Source organism: Schistocerca serialis, chromosome 11, assembly GCF_023864345.2.
Source record: "Schistocerca serialis cubense isolate TAMUIC-IGC-003099 chromosome 11, iqSchSeri2.2, whole genome shotgun sequence".
In the NCBI taxonomy this organism is placed as follows: Eukaryota; Metazoa; Arthropoda; class Insecta; order Orthoptera; family Acrididae; genus Schistocerca; species Schistocerca serialis.
Window position 1 is genome coordinate 170,769,370 of NC_064648.1, and position 20,921 is coordinate 170,790,290.

General features: G+C 43.4%; 1 protein-coding gene across 1 annotated transcript in view; it reads right to left on the minus strand.

The window, feature by feature from the left end:
* The window catches only part of LOC126427370 (5'-AMP-activated protein kinase subunit gamma-1-like), a 632,906-nt gene that overhangs the window by 266,467 nt on the left and 345,518 nt on the right, over positions 1 to 20,921 (minus strand). The window lies entirely within an intron of this gene.

Sequence of the window (20,921 nt, forward strand, 5' to 3'; positions counted from 1 at the left end):
TGCGGCCGGAACTTTCTTCACCCATCGCCCGATTGTACTCCTATCAACTGCAGCATCGCCATACACTGCACACAGACGTTTACGGATGTTTACAAAGGTTTCTATTTATGCACGCAAGAATTCAATAACAGCACGATACCTGTAACGCGAGTCGTAAGCACAGAATAAATACAGGGTTATTACAAATGATTGAAGCGATTTCACAGCTCTACAATAGCTTTATTATTTGAGATATTTTCACAATGCTTTGCACACACATACAAAAACTCAAGAAGTTTTTTTAGGCATTCACAAATGTTCGATATGTGCCCCTTTAGTGATTCGGCAGACATCAAGCCGATAATCAAGTTCCCCCCACACTCGGCGCAGCATGTCCCCATCAATGAGTTCGAAAAGCATCGTTGATGCGAGCTCGCAGTTCTGGCACGTTTCTTGGCAATCTTTCACATAACTCCACAGAAAGAAATCGCACGGGGTTAAGTCGCGAGAGCGTGGAGGCGGTGACATGAATTGCTGATCGTGATCTCCACCACGACCGATCCATCGGTTTTCCAATCTCTTGTTTAAGAAATGCCGAACACCATGATGGAAGTGCGGTGGAGCACCATCCTGTTGAAAGATGAAGTCGGCGCTGTCGGTCTCCAGTTCTGGCATGAGCCAATTTTCCAGCATGTCCAGATACACGTGTCCTGTAACGTTTTTTTCGCAGAAGAAAAAGGGGCCGTAAACTTTAAACTGTGAGATTGCACAAAACACGTTAACTTTTGGTGAATTGCGAATTTGCTGCACGAATGCGTGAGGATTCTCTACCGCCCAGATTCGCACTTTGTATCTGTTCACTTCACCATTAAGAAAAGATGTTGCTTCATCATTGAAAACAAGTTTCGCACTGAACGCATCCTCTTCCATGAGCTGTTGCAACCGCGCCGAAAATTCAAAGCGTTCGACTTTGTCATCGGGTGTCAGGGCTTGTAGCAATTGTAAACGGTAAGGCTTCTGCTTTAGCCATTTCCGTAAGATTTTCCAAACCGTCGGCTGTGGTACGTTTAGCTCCCTGCTTGCTTTATTCGTCGACTTCCGCGGGCTACGCGTGAAACTTGACCGCACGCGTTCAACCGTTTCTTCGCTCACTGCAGGCCGACCCGTTGATTTCCCCTTACAGAGGCATCCAGAAGCTTTAAACTGCGCATACCATAGCCGAATGGAGTTAGCAGTTGGTGGATCTTTGTTGAACTTCGTCCTGAAGTGTCGTTGCACTGTTATGACTGACTGATGTGAGTGCATTTCAAGCACGACATACGCTTTCTCGGCTCCAGTCGCCATTTTGTCTCACTGCGCTCTCGAGCGCTCTGGCGGCAGAAACCTGAAGAGCGCCTTCAGCCGAACAAAACTTGATGAGTTTTTCTACACATCTGTAGGGTGTCGTGACCATATGTCAATGAATGGAGCTACAGTGAATTTATGAAATCGCTTCAATCATTTGTAATAGCCCTGTATCTCTAGAGTGAGCATTCACATGCGCAGAACAGATTTTGTGTTGTCAACATACATTGCCGGCCTGGTCACGTGATCCCGGGACGTCGTGTGTGTGTCCGTATAGCGCCCTGTATATTTAGAATGTCACCATATCCCTAATACAGACGGATTCTTTTCGTACGTGTCGTGGATTATTTTATATATGTTGCGCAGACATTTTAACACTATCCATTTGATACAGGGAATGAACCAGCTACGTAACTGTTAAGGGCAAGTCATATTACATCCTGCTTCTTTGCGATAGGTGTCATAGTTCTGATGCACTCGATTTTTGGTAGTTTTCGGTATGACACGGCACTTTTATAGTATTACAGGACCTGACGTACATTTTTGCAGTGATAGTCTTGCAAAACGACAGTACGCTAGTACTTTTGCAAGTGTCCGAAAAAACACCGAATTTGTAACACATTAGCGATTATATCCCTGCAAATTGGTCGTTTTTCTGCTATTTCTGCGTATTCATTTTCTCCTTTTTGCGACCTAAAGTACAATTTTTCTTACTGGTGACACTTTGAAGTATTTATTTAACGCATTTTACGTACTTGCTCCCAGTTTATTAAATAAATAGTAGACTTAGTAATCTATATACATAATCGACAAGTTACTGATAAATGCATGGAGGATAGTATTTGCTCAAACAACTAACCATTCCTTTTCCTGTTCCACCAGCAAATTTACGAGAGGAAGCGATTGTTTGTAAGCTTTTGTACGAACCGTAATATCCATTATATAGTCACAAAATCGTAGAAAAATAGGTCTACAGAATCAAGCCTTAATCATAATGCGTCTCGAAATTTTTAAACATATACAGTGTCTGTTACTAATATGATAACTATAATTAGAGCTACTTTGTATGTACCCATGAAAAAGTTACTATCCCTCCTTTCACATATTTTTCTTTGCATCCATAGCAACAACAGTAATTCACCCTCGCTATTACACTATCAACAAACGGTGAAACACAACAAAAACTCTTCATATTATAAACTTCAAACGCTTCAGAAAGCACACACGCACAGCCAAGTCCCGAAAACACGTGACAATCCTGGTTTAATGTGTTGACAACATGTGCAGAATGCAATGCTCACTCCAGAGATATTTACTCTATGGTCGTACGTAGACGCCATTTTGACGCTGTACTACGGCTCTGCCATCTGCCGGAACGGTTCAAAACTGCACCGGCGCACAGAACGAACATCAAATGTGAAGCAGCAACAATGTATACTAATAGCTTAAAGAAAAAAGGTGGGGCATTGCTTATTGAACGAGCCTCGTATATTCGTGTTGTGTACGGTATAACATAAAACCCTCCGAATATGGAGGAGGAAGAGGTGGAGATTAGTCTTAGACGTTCCGTCGACAGCGACATCGTCAGAGACGCAGCAAAAGCTCAGATTATGGAAGGATGGAGACTGACTGTTTTTGTTTTCTTTTGTAACGTAATAAACTTTTATTTTCAAAATAAGACACAATTATGAGTTAGAAGGTACCTTTCAATTTCTGTTTCTGTTAGTTACCGAGTCATTTTCTTTTCTTTTGCTGACATCCATTTTCTGTTATGTAATTTTGTTGCAATTGTCCGTTTCGTTATATATTGTTCGTTTGCAGATTGATTTACAATGTTGCCGTGACTTTATTTTAGTTCTAGTTCTTTAAGTGTGTAAGTCAGAGGGACATTGAGATTGTCACTCTTTTCAGTTTTGTTTGGGTTTTTGTTAATTTTATGGGTTGTTAATTCAATCACTTCTAAGTTCCTGAGTTTAGGGAGAGCTGGTACCACACTTGGTTTAGCGAGGTGTCCACGAGATGGTGGTTGTGAGGAAGAGAGAGAGAGGGGGAGGGAAGGGGGGAAGGGGAGGGAAAGGGGGGGGGGAAGGAACACGTTTGTCATTTTTTTTTTCTCTCTATATGTCTGAGTGGGCGTGCCCTATCAAAAGGCACCATGCCGCCTTTTTCCTGAAGCGATTTAGGGGGAAAAACGGGAAATCTAAATCAGGCTGGTGGCACGTGGGTTTGAACCTTTGTCCTCCCGAATGCGAATTCTGTGAACTAACCGCTGCGCTACGTCGCTCGGTCCGGGCTTCTATTGAACAGACACTACAGATTTCTGCGTGCCTCGAGCTTCCTGCCTACGACGTACGGAGCATTCTGGGTCTCTGTTGGTTCTGCTTCACGCGGCACGTTACCGAAATATAGCGAGAGCTATTGTGTGTCGATGTCGCTCCTCTACGTGAAACAGCAGACGTGACGTCACAGAACTCGCAGAGCGTGACGTCAGCGTTTGCCGGTGGCTGCACCGACACCCAAGGACGTGACTGCAAGACGTGGGAATTCCGCGTACGTGGAGCGGTGCGCGAGTGCACTGCAGCACAGGAAAACCAACTGCTGTCGACCGACCTTAGCCTCGAGCTGTATCCTCGTGTGATTTTTTAGTCATCCACGAAGAGGAAACTCCACTTCTCCGTCGTGTTTTCGAACTGCGCAGTGACTTGTTATGGTCTTCCAGCAGTTCATGTTGGACAGTCATAAGTAATAATAAAACGCAAGCAATTACAGGAAATGGAGTTTATGTTGCTAAAGTTTGCCAAAATCCTAAGACAATTTAATCTGAAAGTAAATAAGAAGAAAACAAAATCTATGGTAGTAGGGAAGGCAAACGAAAATGGTAAAGTTAATATTAAACTAGAAGATGATGTTCTAGAGCAGGTTGAGAACTTTTGTTATTTGGGGAGCACAATGACAGACGACAATGAATGTATCACAGGTATAAAGAGAAGAATAGCCTTGGCAAAGCAAGCTTTCCAAAATAAAAGGAATTTCCTAACACAGAATCATGTAAGCCTAGAAAGTAGGCCTAGAAAGTAAGAAAAAGTTTGCCCAAACATTTGTCTGGGGTGTCTTAAGATACGGATGTGAAGTGTGGACTGTGGCAAAGGCAGAGGAAGAGACTGGAAGCAATGGAAATGTGGCAATGGAGAAGAATGACACAAACAAGCTGGGTAGATAGAAAAAGTAATGAACAGGTCTTCAGATAAGTGAATGAGAACAGAAAGCTGCTAAATTATATAGGGAGGAGAAAATCAAAAATGACAGCGCACATAATGAGACACAACCAGGTCCTAGAGAATGTATTTGAAGGAAAAGTTTTAGGGGAAAAACCCAAGGGGCAGGTCAAGAGCAACGTATTTTAATAACATCAAAGAAGATGTGGGGATAAAATCGTATGAAGAATTGAAGAGGATGACAATGCAGAGAGGGACGTAGATAAATCGAGAAGGCATAGCCTTTAGTTTATGATGATGAGCAATTAATTATTGTTCATACCCTACAATTAAGTGGAGTATGTACGTTGCGTATTTGAAAACTAAGTGGCGAGTATTACATCCATAAATCAATGTAAGACGTCCCTTTGCAGCGACTGGACCATACTAAAGGTTTGCGACGTTCCATATGACGACTTCCTAGCTGGAGATGAACAACTGCAGCTGCCAGAGACATGGAATTAATTACAGGTGTTTTTTACGTCTAAAGTGACCTAAATCCTCGATGTTCCCTATAGCAGCATGCCTACTAAGTAATTCTTCCAATCCATATGTGGCATACAGCAAACGAGTGCTTAACAGGATTGGTTAAAAACAGTCTTGGTTGCAATTTCATTTTATTTTTTTTTATTTTTCGACGACGCGTTTCGCCTTATTTAAGCATCTTTAGGTTATTTTAATTTGGTATTTCTTAGAAGAATCCTTGAGTCAGTGTAGCCAAAAGGCATCGTAAAATATATCAGGCCAACACCGCATTATGCTTACTACCTGAGCCCACATATCATTCTGTTACTCGCTCCTGTGAACGGGAACGCGTTATGCAGATCTTGGTGTCACTCGCGTCCATCTAGAAAAGTTTTTACTGAGTTTAACGAAGGCGATGTTGGCCTGATATATTCGACGGTGCCCTTTGGCTATACTGACTGAAGGATTCTTCTAAGAAAAAAATGGTTCAAATGGCTCTGAGCACTATGCGACTTAACTTCTGAGGTCATCAGTCGCCTAGAACTTAGCACTAATTAAACCTAACTAACCTAAGGACATCACACACATCCATGCCCGAGGCAAGATTCAAACCTGCAACCGTAGCGGTCGCTTGGCTCCAGACTGTAGCGCCTAGAACCGCACGGCCACCCCGACCGGCGATTCTTCTAAGAAATACCAAATTAAGATAACCTGAAGATGCCTAAATAAGGCGAAACGGGTCGTTGAAAAATAAAAAAATAAAATAAAATTGCAACCAAGACTGTTTTTAACCAATACTGCCTACTAAGCCCGCTTACCATGCAAGGGGCCTCGGGTTCGATTCCCTGGGCGTTGTGTGTCCATCATTTTCATCATCATAGACACGCCAGTCGTCGAAGTTGTGTCAACTAAAAAGACCTGCAATAAGGCGGCCGAAACCGGAAGGCGATATCCCGGCCAATAAATGCCATACGATCATTTTTCTTCCAGTACCGGTATGTCTAAGTAATAGGAATGACTAATAGCTGTCATTGAGAAAAGTCGCACAACATTTCTCGTAATTTGCAATGCAACAGGAATGTTAGTGACTTAGGTGACTATTGACTCACCTATTATATCCTCCGTGCGCCATATGCTTCTCGCTTTCGATTTTACGAGATTGCGATAGGTATTAGAAACTCACAGGGAGAGATTTTTCCAGATTAGCAGTGTGGGGTTTAGGAATCTGTGGAGCGCTAAAGCACTCCGTCTTCAGGCCACAAGTGGCCTACCGGGACCATCCGACCGCCGTGTCATCCTCACTGGAGGATGCGGATAGGAGAGGCGTGTGAACAGCACACCGCTCTCCCGGCCGTTATGATGGTATTCTTCACCGAAGCCGCTACTATTCGGTCGAGTAGCTCCTCAATTGGAATCACGAGGCTGAGTGCACCTCGAAAAATGGCAACAGCGCATAGCGGCCCGGATGGTCACCCATCCAAGTGCCGACCACGCCCGACAGCGCTTAACTTCGGTGACCTCACGGGAACCGGTGTATCCACTGCGGCAAGGCCGTTTGCCTTGTACAGGGCTAGGGTATGAATTATTTTATATTTTACACTTGCTAGCCCGTTTGTCAGGAATGTAGCGATGTATGGAAGTAAAATATGGGCGATGGACAGTTTAGAGAAGAAGACAATGGAAGATTCTGGAATGTGGTGCTCCAGAAGAGTGCTCTACACGTGATGGGTACATCGCGTAAATAACGAGGGGAGAAAACAAATTTGTACCACAATCTGACTGCAGGAAGGGATGGGTCGATAGGAGACCTTCTGAGGCATCAAGGCATCATCACTTTAACTTCTTAAGTAATAGAACCCAGTACGTTGTCCTCGATGGTGACTGTTCATCGGAGGTGAGGGTATCATCTGGAGTGCCCCAGGGAAGTGTGGTAGGTCCGCTGTTGTTTTCTGTCTACATAAACGATCTTTTGGATAGGGTGGATAGCAATGTGCGGCTGTTTGCTGATGATGCTGTGGTGTACGGGAAGGTGTCGTCGTTGAGTGACTGTAGGAGGATACGAGATGACTGGGGCAGGATTTGCGATTGGTGTAAAGAACGGCAGCTAACTCTAAATAAGATAAATGTAAATTAATGCAGATGAATAGGAGAAAGAATCCCGTAATGTTTGAATACTTCATTAGTAGTGTAGCGCTTGACACAGTCACGTCGATTAAATATTTGGGCGTAACATTGCAGAGCGATATCAAGTGGGACAAGCATGTAATGGCAGTTGTGGGGAAGGCGGGTAGTCGTCTTCGGTTCATTGGTAGAATTTTGGGAAGATGTGGTTCATCTGTAAAGGAGACCGCTTACAAAACACTAATACGACCTATTCTGGAGTATTGCTAGAGCGTTTGGGATCCCTATCAGGTCGGATTGAGGGAGGACATAGAAGCAATTCAGAGGCGGGCTGCTAGATTTGTTACTGGTAGGTTCGATCGTCACGCGAGTGTTACGGAAATGCTTCAGGAACTCGGGTGGGAGTCTCTGGAGGAAACGAGGCGTTCTTTCCGTGAATCGCTACTGAGGAAATTTAGAGAACCAGCATTTGAGGCTGACTGCAGTACAATTTAACCGCCGCCAACTTACATTTCGCAGAAAGACCACAAAGATAAAGAGAGATCAAGGCTCGTACAGAGGCATATAGGCAGTCATTTTTCCCTCGTTCTGTTTGGGAGTGGAACAGGGAGAGATGATGATAGTTGTGGTACGAGGTACCCTCCGCCACGCACCGGATGGTGGATTGCGGAGTATGTATGTAGATGTAGATGTATTGGAGAGAAGTGCGTGCGAGGTAAAAATCTTAGATCAAGAGATTCAGAAGGATGTAGGTTGCAGTAGGTACTGGGAGATGAAGAAGCTTGCACAGGATAGAGTAGCATGGAGAGCTGCATCGAACCAGACTTCTGGCTGAAGACCAAAATACCATTAAGAACAACAACAGGCCGTTTTATAAACGCGTCATGTTAAACAGTTTGTTTTTTGTTTGAATTACTTCTTTTTTTTTCTCCGACAAGCTGGGGCGTCCAGATCGCGAGCACCGCAGCTGAGCGAGAAGTGCGGAGTCGCCGTATTTTGGTTTCCACCCGCCCAGGGACCGCCGTCTGTACGCGCGCCAAGTATTCTTTGAACTGCTCTGAACTTCCCGTCCGCCAACTGCAGGCGGCTGCCGCGTCTTGTTGGTATTTATAAACAACGCGTTTCCCAACCAGCGATTGGATGACTGCAGAAGATGCGCGACGTTCAAGTATAAATACATGTTGGGAGGGAGGGAGGGAGGGAGGGAGAGAGAGAGAGAGTAATGCATCTCGTTATAGGTTCGTTGAGTAAGCACGAAAGAGTCACGATGACTACGGAACTCCTGGCAGACGTTGCAAGGGAGGCATTGTATACCACGGTGAGGTTTACGGTTAAAGTTCCGACAGCACACGTTCGTAGCAGATAACATATTGTCTGTCCTACGTACACCTCGAGGTAAGACCACGAACGTTAAATTACAGAGTTGCGGATTTAAGGAAGGATGTGCGAGTTGTAGACACACCCACCGCCACACACCGTAAGTCATCTTTCGGATTAGATGCGACTCTAGCGCGACAGCGCAGTACTTAAGTGGACGGAATAAAATGACAGCTTGTTTTAGAACCGGTAAAGAAGAGAATCGAAACGTTTTGAGGTGTGGTGCCAAAGGAGGATGTTGAAATTGGATAGATGAAATACGGAATCAGCAGCTTGTCCGTAGAACTGGCAAGGAGAGAAACGTGGAAAATCTGGGAGGAATAAAGAAAAGGATGATAGGACTCGTGTTAACAGACACAGGGTATAAACTGCCGAGGTCGTAGAGGGAGATGTGGAGAGTAAACACGGCAGAGGGATACACAGATTGGAATATGTACAACAAATAATCCAGGGCATAAGCTGTCATTTATTAGCAAGACAGGCGTGTGTGCATATGAATGTATCTTGGGAAGGGGGGGGGGGGGGTGTGAGCAGTAATATTCTCCTCCATCACGATGCTTTGAAGATCCCAATTCTCTGGTATAAATCAGTTTTCATTACTTTCTATCAATTGGATCCGTGTAGTGCAGGTAAAGATGTGTTTCTGCCAGTACACACACACACACACACACACACACACACACACACACACACACACACACACACAGTTTACAATTTGAATGCTTCGCTTCAGTTACTCTGTTAAACGTTTGCTTTCCTGTAAGATTATACCTCTTAATGACCAGGTTACGAAAGCTTTTTAATTTCCTAAATTATCTCAGTCTACAGAAATAAAAATGTAAAAGATCGTTTGTACGATATCTTGTAACTTTTGAAAGTTCCGCAGCGATTGCTTCGAAATTTTGACACAACGTCGCATTCTAATACACGCGTCTTTGCATACCTGTACCAATACATACAAGTACGTAATACATGGAGTGTTTCAAAATGAATATCCGGCTGTGTAGCATTTATTACATGAAACCAAGAATTGTGAACAATAGATCGAGTGGAAGATCGACCGAAACAGCTTTTCTTAGGGGTGTTGAATGTGAGTTCCATTCGCCACACGACACACGTCGATACGTACCAACTTTGTGTGACGATACCTCACATAAATATTGACATTTCTATCGGCTGTAAACGTATTTTATGAATATAATTAGTATAACAGACATAGGTGATGTACTTCGAACAACTGATATGCAGCGATAGCAGCTTTATTTAATGTCTATGAAAAAAAAAAAAGGATCGAAAGAGACGCGATTTTACGGCCGAGGAGGAAGGATGTATTTTGTGGTAGACGCACTGTTTTGTTTCGCTATACGGAAGGCAGCCATTGAGCGGCTACACATATTTTATGTAAGTTATTCGTATTTATTGCTAAAATAAACTTATTATTATTATTATTATTATTATTATTAAATGAATTTCTTTCTAATAGTTGTCACCTCAAATGCTAGCAGTGGCTAACTACTTTTAATAAGCATTTTTTTCAGTAATTTGCGCTGCGAGTAGCTCATCTTCCGATGCAGCCTCTGGTCGGCCATTACACGCCCAAGTATTAATTTATTTTTCAAAGTGTTAACAATAACTGTAAATGCGAGAGATTTCGTTAGAAGAACCTTTCTAAATTGCAACAGATAATTAATTTACGTTCAAGTTCATGTTTTTAAACTACACAGATTCCACGAGTTCAGTAGGTTTTATCTTGGCCGCTCCACGGCAACAATCGAAACTCTCTCGAGCCTTGCTTTGCAGTCAATAAACAGAAATTAACAAAATTACATTCAATTCAGTTAACGGCAACTATATTTTAGTCATCACGTTCAGAATCTAAAGTTGGTACATGAATAACCTGGGCCCTTCAACAACCCGTTTCACATTTACTTATGCACGTAAGTAAAAGTGATAAGAAAAGACAATATCCCTGAGAGAAAGAATCATGCTGATAATTTAAAAATAAAAAATACATAAAATATATATGTAATTTCCTTTTGCATATGACGTAACGAATGGCAACGAAGTCACATTCGCTTAACTGAATGTCACGGCATGAAGATTGGCTGCATCGGGTCGTCTGCTGTAAGAAATCGACATCTCGCCTAAATGGAAATGTGGACATACGTGATGCGGGCATCTGGCTTGGGGGTATCGGCAGGTCGCCGCGATATGGTGCAGTTGTAATTATACTCCCTTAATCGAATGTACACCATCTTTCGTATGGCCTGCACCCGCCGAGCGAGTCTTAGCTTTGTGCCTCCACTAACAGCTGATCCACCCGAGTTCAGAAACGGCACTGAAGCTATTGTTTCAGCAGTTACTGAGACACCAATCAGGTTATGGGAAGATCTCGTCTGAAGATTATGACAGTCGTGTGACGAATGGTGCTCACACTGAACGCTTCTAAGAAAAACTGTTAAAGTTGATCTTTTTTTCGATTTATTGTTTACAGCTCTAATTTTAATTTTAAAGTAATAAATGGTTCAAATGACTCTGAGCACTATGGGACTTAACATCTGAGGTCATCATCAGTCGCATACTTAAACCTAACTAACCTGAGGACATCACACACATCCATGCCCGAGGCAGGATTCGAACCTGCGACCGTAGCGGTCGCGCGGCTCCAGACGGTAGCGCCTAGAACTGCACGGCCACTCCGGCCGGCGAAAGTAATAAATGCTACAAAGCCTTAAAACCTGGCTATTCATTTTGAAGCATACTCTATGAAGTGGAAAAGTCTCTACCCAAAATCTCGAAACGTTGTCGACAGATTTACTTCAAATGTTTACACATTACTCTAATGAACATTCTGACGGACTGATATACTACGGGACGTCGTTAGGGAACAGGAAAGCTGTATTTATGGTTTATTGTCTTATGACTAGCATAGTGCCACTGAATTACAGTTGGCTGTATCGATTAACAAGGCTCATGAGCGGGAGAGGAGGTGTTTTGGGAGGAAATCGATATGAGTGAGAGAGAGAGGGGGAGGGAGGGAGGGAGAGAGAGGGAGGGAGGGGGAGAGAGAGAGAGAGAGAGAGAGAGAGAGACGAGAGCCCTACTAGCGCGCGGTTTGAGATGTATGAAGGGAGGAAGATGAGCGCAGTAGATATTTTCAGCAGCTGAGCCCCAATAACTCTGTCGCCGTGAAAATTCCGTCACCCCCATGACAGACAGCTACCGCCGGCAGCTCACGTGTTTCGAACACACTGGCTCTTGCCACAGGACGGCTCACTCGAGGCATATTCTCTGTTGCAGGCTTCTAGCGGCTGCAGAAATCTCATTTTCAAAATGTCGTACAGTTATTGATCGAATCAAAAAAAAAAAAAAAATTGAAATTCTGTCATAATCTGCTCACTAATGTCTAGGGGCAGTGTAACTCAACGGCGCGCAACTTTACCGGTCTACAATTATCCAGTATTTACGAATGACAGTACGCACACAAACTTTACAGATACATTCAAACATTTTCGAAAAATTTTCTTGACGGCCCCTTTAAAAAAAAAAAAACAATGGAACTAAAAATATGTTATCGCTTATTACATTTTTCCCGTTCATGCAGTAAAGCTTTCAGTATCCGGCAAAACATTTTAATGGTTCAAATGGCTCTGAGCACTATGGGAGTTAACATCTGAGGTCATGATACCCGTAGAACTTAGAACTACTTAAACCTAACTAACCTAAGGACATCACACAACACCCAGCCATCACGAGGCAGAGAAAATCCCCGACCCCCTCGGGAATCGAACCCGGGAACCCGAAAACATTTTAATATATTACTTCTTTACTACTGACTGTATCGGCAACACAGACTGCACAACACAGTACCCGCATATGCCTATGAACGCATCTGCTAGACTAAACTAGACTGGGGCGCCATAAACACTGAGAAGCGTGAGAAAACAGCTTTTGTTTGAAACCGAGCACACATTACCCAGACTATACTCACCCTGCGTTCGATAATGACAGCACTTGACGAATCCCAAAACATACTGAACGCAATTTCAAACCTTTTCTAACCTTGAAACTTCCTGACAGATTAAAACTGTGTGCCGGACCGAGACCCGAACTCGGGACCTTTGCCTTAGTAAAGCTGTGAGGAGATGTGACTCGTCCTTGGGTAGCTAAGTTGCTCAGTCAATACTGTTGGCGCATTCGTCTTAAATGAAATAGCGCCGGCTAGCCCCCCCCTCCCCTAAATTAAAGTTCACCGCATCCCACATGAACTTTACTATCTAAAACATTTCTTCGTAGAACATAGGTGCATTAGGCTGGGAACACCCGAGAAAGAAGTCATCAAAGTCAAGAAAATCTACCAAAACTTAATGAACTTTCAGACCGAGAACATCATAGAACAAAAATACGTCGGTCAGTCTCGGCACATCATCTGGAGGAGCAAACACCACCGGCATTTACCAACAAAAGTGCGGCCATAGTGGTATTATGTGAATAGGAAATTTCCAACGAACTCCAGACTACATTCCATTCATCTGGCTGATTCCGCTTCGTGTGGCACTTACAACCTGATTGACACAGATGAACATCAATTTGTCTGTGGAACTGCAAACAACATATGGCTGTCGATCAGGAAAAAATTAACAACTATGCAGACAAAACCGCCAACGTGCCTTTTATAACCGAAACAAGAACTATACCCCACCTCAAAGAACAATGCCGTCAACTGGTTGAAGGTACACGCGGTATTTTGCCTGCTGTCCAGTAAAGGAAGGAGCGAAGGAGATTTTTGGTCGTACATCTCCGACCAGCACCACAAGCTACTGAGTATCGACAATTACTATGATACATACGCCAACTTCCTCAGAAGAACCGTCCCTTGAACTCCGGTTTTCGATTATGCCATTCTGAACATAGAAAAACGAGAGACAATCTGATGTACGAGAAACACGTACGACCAAACGACGAACACCACTTCCAAGACATGCTGTGTTTTCGCAAAAGATTCACGTAATATAGATCATCTTTAGGCCTATAGCACTTTTTTTTGTTTTTGTCATCAGTCTACTGACTGGTTTGATGCGGCCCGCCACGAATTCCTTTCCTGTGCCAACCTCTTCATCTCAGAGTAGCACTTGCAACCTACGTCCTCAATTATCTGCTTGACGTATTCCAATCTCCGTCTTCTTCTACAGTTTTTACCGTCTACAGCTCCCTCTAGTACCATGGAAGTCATTCCCTCATGTCTTAGCAGACGTCCTATCATCCTGTCCCTTCTCCTTATCAGTGTTTCCCACATATTCCTTTCCTCTCCGATTCTGCGCAGAACCTCCTCATTCCTTACCTTATCAGTCCACCTAATTTTCAACATTCGTCTACAGCACCATATCTCGAACGCTTCGATTCTCTTCTGTTACCGTTTTCCCACAGTCCATGTTTCACTACCATACAATGCTGTACTCCAGACGTACATCCTCAGAAATTTCTTCCTCAAATTAAGGCCGGTATTTGATATTAGTAGACTTCTCTTGGCCAGAAATGCCATTTTTGCCATAGCGAGTCAGCTTTTGATGTCCTCCTTGCTCCGTCCGTCATTGGTTATTTTACTGCCTAGGTAGCAGAATTCCTTAACTTCCTTGGCTTCGTGACCATCAATCCTGATGTTAAGTTTCTCGCTGTTCTCATTTCTACTTCTTCTCATTACCTTCGTCTTTCTCCGATTTACTCTCAAACCATACTGTGTACTCATTACACTGTTCATTCCGTTCAGCAGATCTTCTTCACTTTCACTCAGGATAGCAATGTCATCAGCGAATTGTATCATTGATATCCTTTCACCTTGTATTTTAATTCCACTCCTGAACCTTTCTTTTATTTCCATCATTGCTTCCTCGATCTACAGATTGAAGAGTAGGGGCGAAAGGCAACAGCCTTGTCTTACACCCTTCTTAATACGAGCACTTCGTTCTTGATCGTCCACTCTTATTATTCCCTCTTGGTTGTTGTACATATTGTACATGATCCGTCTCTCCCTATAGCTTACCCCTACTTTTTTCAGAATCTCTAACAGCTTGCACCATTTTATACTGTCGAACGCTTTTTCCAGGTCGACAAATCCTTTGAACGTGTCTTGATTTTTCTTTAGCCTTGCTTCCGTTATTAGCCGTAACGACAGAATTGCCTCTCTCGTCCCTTTACTTTTCCTAAAGCCAAACTGATCGTCACCTATAGCACTATAATAAAGAATTTCATAAAGTAGTTGTAACTACTTCTGAATAAAAAAGGAAAGTTCGTAGAGACCTTGCCCGCCAAAGGCAAAGGTCCCGAGTTCGAGCCTCGGTGCGGCACACAGTTTTCGAGTTACATATCAGCGTGCGCACCGCCGCAGAGTGAAAAATCTCATTCTTCTTTTCTAACCTTTTTCTCGCTTACATTAGTGAAGTCAAATATTCAACACATTACCTCAATTCGCAGAGTAATGAGGCGTTTGAAGCTCTTTTACACATGGGAATTCGACTCTTTTAAAGACTAAGGGGTTGGGGATTACTGGTGTCGTAATACGTGACAAGAAGCTTAACGCTTGCTCGAAACATTATGTTGCTCGGTTCCGTCTTGCTGTTATGAAGTACCGGGCATGGCAGAGAAGAACGAATGTATCAACTTGAGGTAAACCTCCCTTGTCCGAAAAAGACAGAGTCTAAAATTTTTAAGTGGAAACCGCACTGGTACATCTGAATGTAGAGTACATACCCTGGTACTGTTATTGCTAAGATAGTGGCTAAGGCAATTCTCAGAAGTGATAATATTGATGAAAAAGAAGAAGAAAAATGTCCAGTAAATATGAGCTCTGAAATGTCTTCCTTAAGAGCAATGAGTACTTGTTCAGCTACGCGCCTCGAAATGCACTTCTTCGACTGAATAAGCATGTTGTTGTTGTTGTTCTGGTCTTCAGTCCTGAGACTGGTTTGATGCAGCTCTCCATGCTACTCTATCCTGTGCAAGGTTCTTCATCTCCCAGTACCTGCTGCAACCTACATCCTTCTGAATCTGCTTAGTGTATTCATCTCTTGCTCTCCCTCTACGATTTTTACCCTCCACGCTGCCCTCCAATGCTAAATTTGTGATCCCTTGATGCCTCAAAACATGTCCTACCAACCGATCCCTTCCTCTAGTCAAGTTGTGCCACTAATTCCTCTTCTCCCCAATCCTATTCAATACCTCCTCATTAGTTATGTGATCTACCCACCTCACCTTCAGCATTCTTCTGTAGCACCACATTTCGAAAGCTTCTATTCTCTTCTTGTCCATAATAGTTATCGTCCATGTTTCACTTCCATACATGGCTACACTCCATACAAATACTTTCAGAAATGACGTCCTGACACATAAATCTATACTCGATGTTAACAAATTTCTCTTCTTCAGAAACGCTTTCCTTGCCATTGCCAGTCTACATTTTATATCGTTTCTACTTCGACCATCATTAGTTATTTTGCTCCCCAAATAGCAAAACTCCTTTACTACTTTAAGTGTCTCATTTCCTAATCTAATTCCCTCAGCATCACCCGATTTAATTTGACTACATTCCATTATTCTCGTTTTGCTTTTGTTGATGATCATCTTATATCCTCCTTTCAAGACACTGTCCATTCCGTTCAACTGCTCTTCCAAGTCCTTTGCTGTCTCTGACAGAATTACAATGTCATCGGCGAACCTCAAAGTTTTTACTTCTTCTCCATGAATTTTAATACCTACTCCGAATTTTTCTGTTGTTTCCTTTACTGCTTGCTCAATATACAGATTGAATAACATCGGGGAGAGGCTACAACCCTGTCTCACTCCTTTCCCAACCACTGCTTCCCTTTCATGCCCCTCGACTCTTATAACTGCCATCTGGTTTCTGTACAAATTGTAAATAGCCTTTCGCTCCCTGTATTTTACCCCTGCCACCTTTAGAATTTGAAAGAGAGTATTCCAGTCAACATTGTCAAAAGCTTTCTCTAAGTCTACAAATGCTAGAACCGTAGGTTTGCCTTTTCTTAATCTTTCTTCTAAGATAAGTCGTAAGGTTAGTGCTGCCTCACGTGTTCCAACATTTCCACGGAATCCAAACTGATCTTCCCCGAGGTCCACTTCTACCAGTTTTTCCATTCGTCTGTAAAGAATTCGCGTTAGTATTTTGCAGCTGTGACTTATTGAACTGATAGTTCGGTAATTTTCACATCTGTCAACACCTGCTTTCTTTGGGATTGGAATTATTATATTCTTCTTGAAGTCTGAGGGTATTTCGCCTGTCTCATACATCTTGCTCACCAGATGGTAGAGTTTTGTCAGGACTGGCTCCCCCAAGGCCGTCAGTAGTTCTAATGGAATGTTGTCTACTCCCGGGGCCTTGTTTCGACTCAGGTCTTTCAGTGCTCTGTCAAACTCTTCACGCAGTATCGTATCTCTCATTTCATCTTCATCTACATCCTCTTCCATTTCCATAATATTGTCCTCAAGTACATTGCCCTTGTATAAACCCTCTATATACTCCTTCCACCTTTCTGCCTTCCCTTCTTTGCTTAGAACTGGGTTGCCATCTGAGCTCTTGATATTCATACAAGTGGTTCTCTTCTCTCCAAAGGTCTCTTTAATTTTCCTGTAGGCAGTATCTATCTTACCCCTAGTGAGACAAGCCTCTACATCCTTACATTTGTCCTCTAGCCATCCCTGCTTAGCCATTTTGCACTTCCTGTCGATCTCATTTTCGAGACGTTTGTATTTCTTTTTGCCTGGTTCATTTACTGCATTTTTATACTTTCTCCTTTCATCAATTAAATTCGATATTTCTTCTGTTACCCAAGGATTTCTATTACCCCTCGTCTTTTTACCTACTTGATCATCTGCTGCTTTCACTACTTCATCCCTCAGAGCTACCCATTCTTCTTCTACTGTATTTCTTTGCCCCATTCTTGTCAATTGTTCCCTTATGTTCTCCCTGAAACTCTCTAGAACCTCTCGTTCTTTCAGTTTATCCAGGTCCCATCTCCTTAAATTCCCACCTTTTTGCAGTTTCTTCAGTTTCAATCTGCAGTTCATAACCAAGAGATTGTGGTCAGAATCCATATCTTCCCCTGGAAATGTCTTACAATTTAAAACCTGATTCCTAAATCTCTGTCTTACCATTATATAATCTATCTGATACCTTTTAGTATCTCCAGGATTCTTCCAGGTATACAACCTTCTTTTATGATTCTTGAACCAAGTGTTAACTGTGATTAAGTTATGCTCTGTGCAAAATTCTACAAGGCGGCTTCCTCTTTCGTTTCTTCCCCCCAATCCATATTCACCTACTATGTTTCCTTCTCTCCCTTTTCCTACTGACGAATTCCAGTCACCCATGACTATTAAATTTTCGCCTCCCTTCACTATCTGAATAATTTCTTTTATTTCATCATACATTTCTTCAATTTCTTCGTCGTCTGCAGAGCTAGTTGGCATATAAACTTGTACTACTGTAGTAGGTGTGGGCTTCGTATCTATCTTGGCCACAATAATGCGTTCACTATGCTGTTTGTAGTAGCTTACCCGCACTCCTATTTTTTTTATTCATTATTAAACCTACTCCTGCATTACCCCTATTTGATTTTGTATTTATAACCCTGTAATCACCCGACCAAAAGTCTTGTTCCTCCTGCCACCGAACTTCACTAATTCCCGCTGTATCTAACTTTAACCTATCCATTTCCCTTTTCAAATTTTCTAACCTACCTGCCCGATTAAGGGATCTGACATTCCACGCCTCGATCCGTAGAACGCCAGTTTTCTTTCTCCTGATAACGACGTCCTCTTGAGTAGTCCCCGCCCGGAGATCCGAATGGGGGACTATTTTACCTCCGGAATATTTTACCCAAGAGGACGCCATCATCATTTAATCATACAGTAAAGCTGCATGTCCTCGGGAAAAAATTACGGCTGTAGTTTCCCCTTGCTTTCAGCTGTTCGCAGTACCAGCACAGCAAGGCCGTTTTGGTTAATGTTACAAGGCCAGATCAGTCAATCATCCAGACTGTTGCCCCTGCAACTACTGAAAAGGCTGCTGCCCCTCTTCAGGAACCACACGTTTGTCTGGCCTCTCAACAGATACCCCTCCGTTGTGGTTGGACCTACGGTACGGCCATCTGTATCGCTGAGGCACGCAAGCATCCCCACCAACGGCAAGGTCCATGGTTCATGGGGGGAGGTGAATAAGCATAATAAAATAAAACTATCGGTGCTCGGTATTGCCATTTCGATATTGATATATCGTGGAAAGAAATATTGCCGTCACGGATCGATATTTTTGGGGATACCAATATATCGATATTTTAGCAACAGCCCTAGTATGGCGGACGGTGAGTCGGGTGCGAACATCGCTTGCGCAATGGTACCGGAATCGGGACTGTATGACAGATTATTCGGTGACAATACGAATCCAATTTTCACTCGATATTGCATAGTTGTGGACTGGTGCGGGAAGAAAATATAGGAAGTGAATGAGTGCCAAATATCGAACTGTTTTGATTGTGATATGCATTCCCTCTTTTTTTTGTTTCCAGATTCCAATCCGGGACGAGAGGGGAAACCACGTCGTCAAAGAAATTAAACTAACAAGGGGAGGCCACCAATTGTGAAATTCAGATTCGAGTCATACTGCGCATAATAAAAGCTCATGGCGAGAGGTGTAATGTGGCAAAGCACCAAGATGCACTTCTCAGCCGTTGTCGAGAAAATCGACAGTTAGAAGAAACCGTTGCGGTGAAATACTCTCTACGATTAATAATTTTTATACAGCGTCGTGGCGCAGCAGTAAGCGCTCAGGTTCGTAATCCGAAGGTCGCCGGATCGAATCTCGCGCCATGCAACCTTTTTTTTAGTATTTGTTTTTTGTAATTCAAATATATATATATATATGCAATTTTTTTATTATTAGTGTTTTGTACTTCAAATACATATATATATATATATATATATATATATATATATATATATATATATATATATTACGAACCTGAGCGCTTACCGCTGCGCCACGACGCTGTTGAAAATAATTAATCGTTGAGAGCATTTCATCGCAGCGGTTTCTTTAAACTGTCGATTTTCTCGACAATGGCTGAGAAGTGCATCTTGGTGCTTTGCCACATTACACCACTGGCCATGAGCTTTTATTATGCGCAGTATGAATCGAATCTGAATTTCACAATTGGCGGCCTCCCTTTGTGAGTTTATCATGAAATGTAAGAATGTTATTCTGCCGAGTTTTCCTTGGCGACGTAATGTGTGTGGCATTCGTCTCGCACTGACCGCCAAGCTCGGCCCGCTACTGCTGCTGGTGCGGACGGGAATCCGAAAAAAATTGTGAAGAGCTGCTAGCATTATGAGCAGAAGCAGCAGAAGGGAACGACTGGGTGAGTAGTGGGTAGCTGGGAGGGAGAAAGAGCTCGGAGGGGGAGGGGGAGGGAGAGGGAGGGAGAGAGAGAGAGAGAGAGAGAGAGAGAGAGAGAGAGAGAGAGAGAGAGAGGGGGAGAGAGGGGGAGAGAGGGGGAGAGAGGGGGGAGAGGGGGAGAGAGGGGGAGAGAGGGGGGAGAGGGGGAGAGGGGGAGAGAGGGGGGAGAGGGGGAGAGGGGGAGAGAGAGAGAGAGAGAGAGAGAGAGAGAGAGAGAGCTTAGTACTGGAAAATATCCAGAGAAGTAAGACGCGCTCAGGTGAATTACTGACAGCAAAAAGAGAGAGAGCAAGAGGGGGCAGAGCAAAACACTGAATACTCACGACAAACTGCCAGGGGGCGGCTTTTCAAACAAACACGGCGTAGCGTGAACACGTGCGCCATGAAAAAACCAGCAGCAGTTACCTGTCTCCTCCACCTTGTACTGCACCGTCCCGCGAAAACAGGTCGCGAAATCCCAATATACGAGGTGCATTCGAGTTCTAGTGCCTCAGATTTTTTTCCTAATTAACTACTCACCCGAAATCGATGAAACTGGCGTTACTTCTCGACGTAATCGCCCTGCAGACGTACACATTTTTCACAACGCTGACGCCATGATTCCGTGGCAGCGGCGAAGGCTTCTTTAGGAGTCTGTTTTGACCACTGGAAAATCGCTGAGGGAATAGCAGCACGGCTGGTGAATGTGCGGCCACGGAGAGTGTCTTTCATTGTTGGAAAAAGCCAAAAGCCACTAGGAGCCAGGTCAGGTGAGTAGGGAGCACGAGGAATCACTTCGAAGTTGTTATCACGAAGAAACTGTTGCGTAACGTTAGCTCGATGTGCGGGTGCGTTGTCTCGCTGAAACAGCACACGCGCAGCCCTTCCCGGACGTTTTTGTTGCAGTGCAGGAAGGAATTTGTTCTTCAAAACATTTT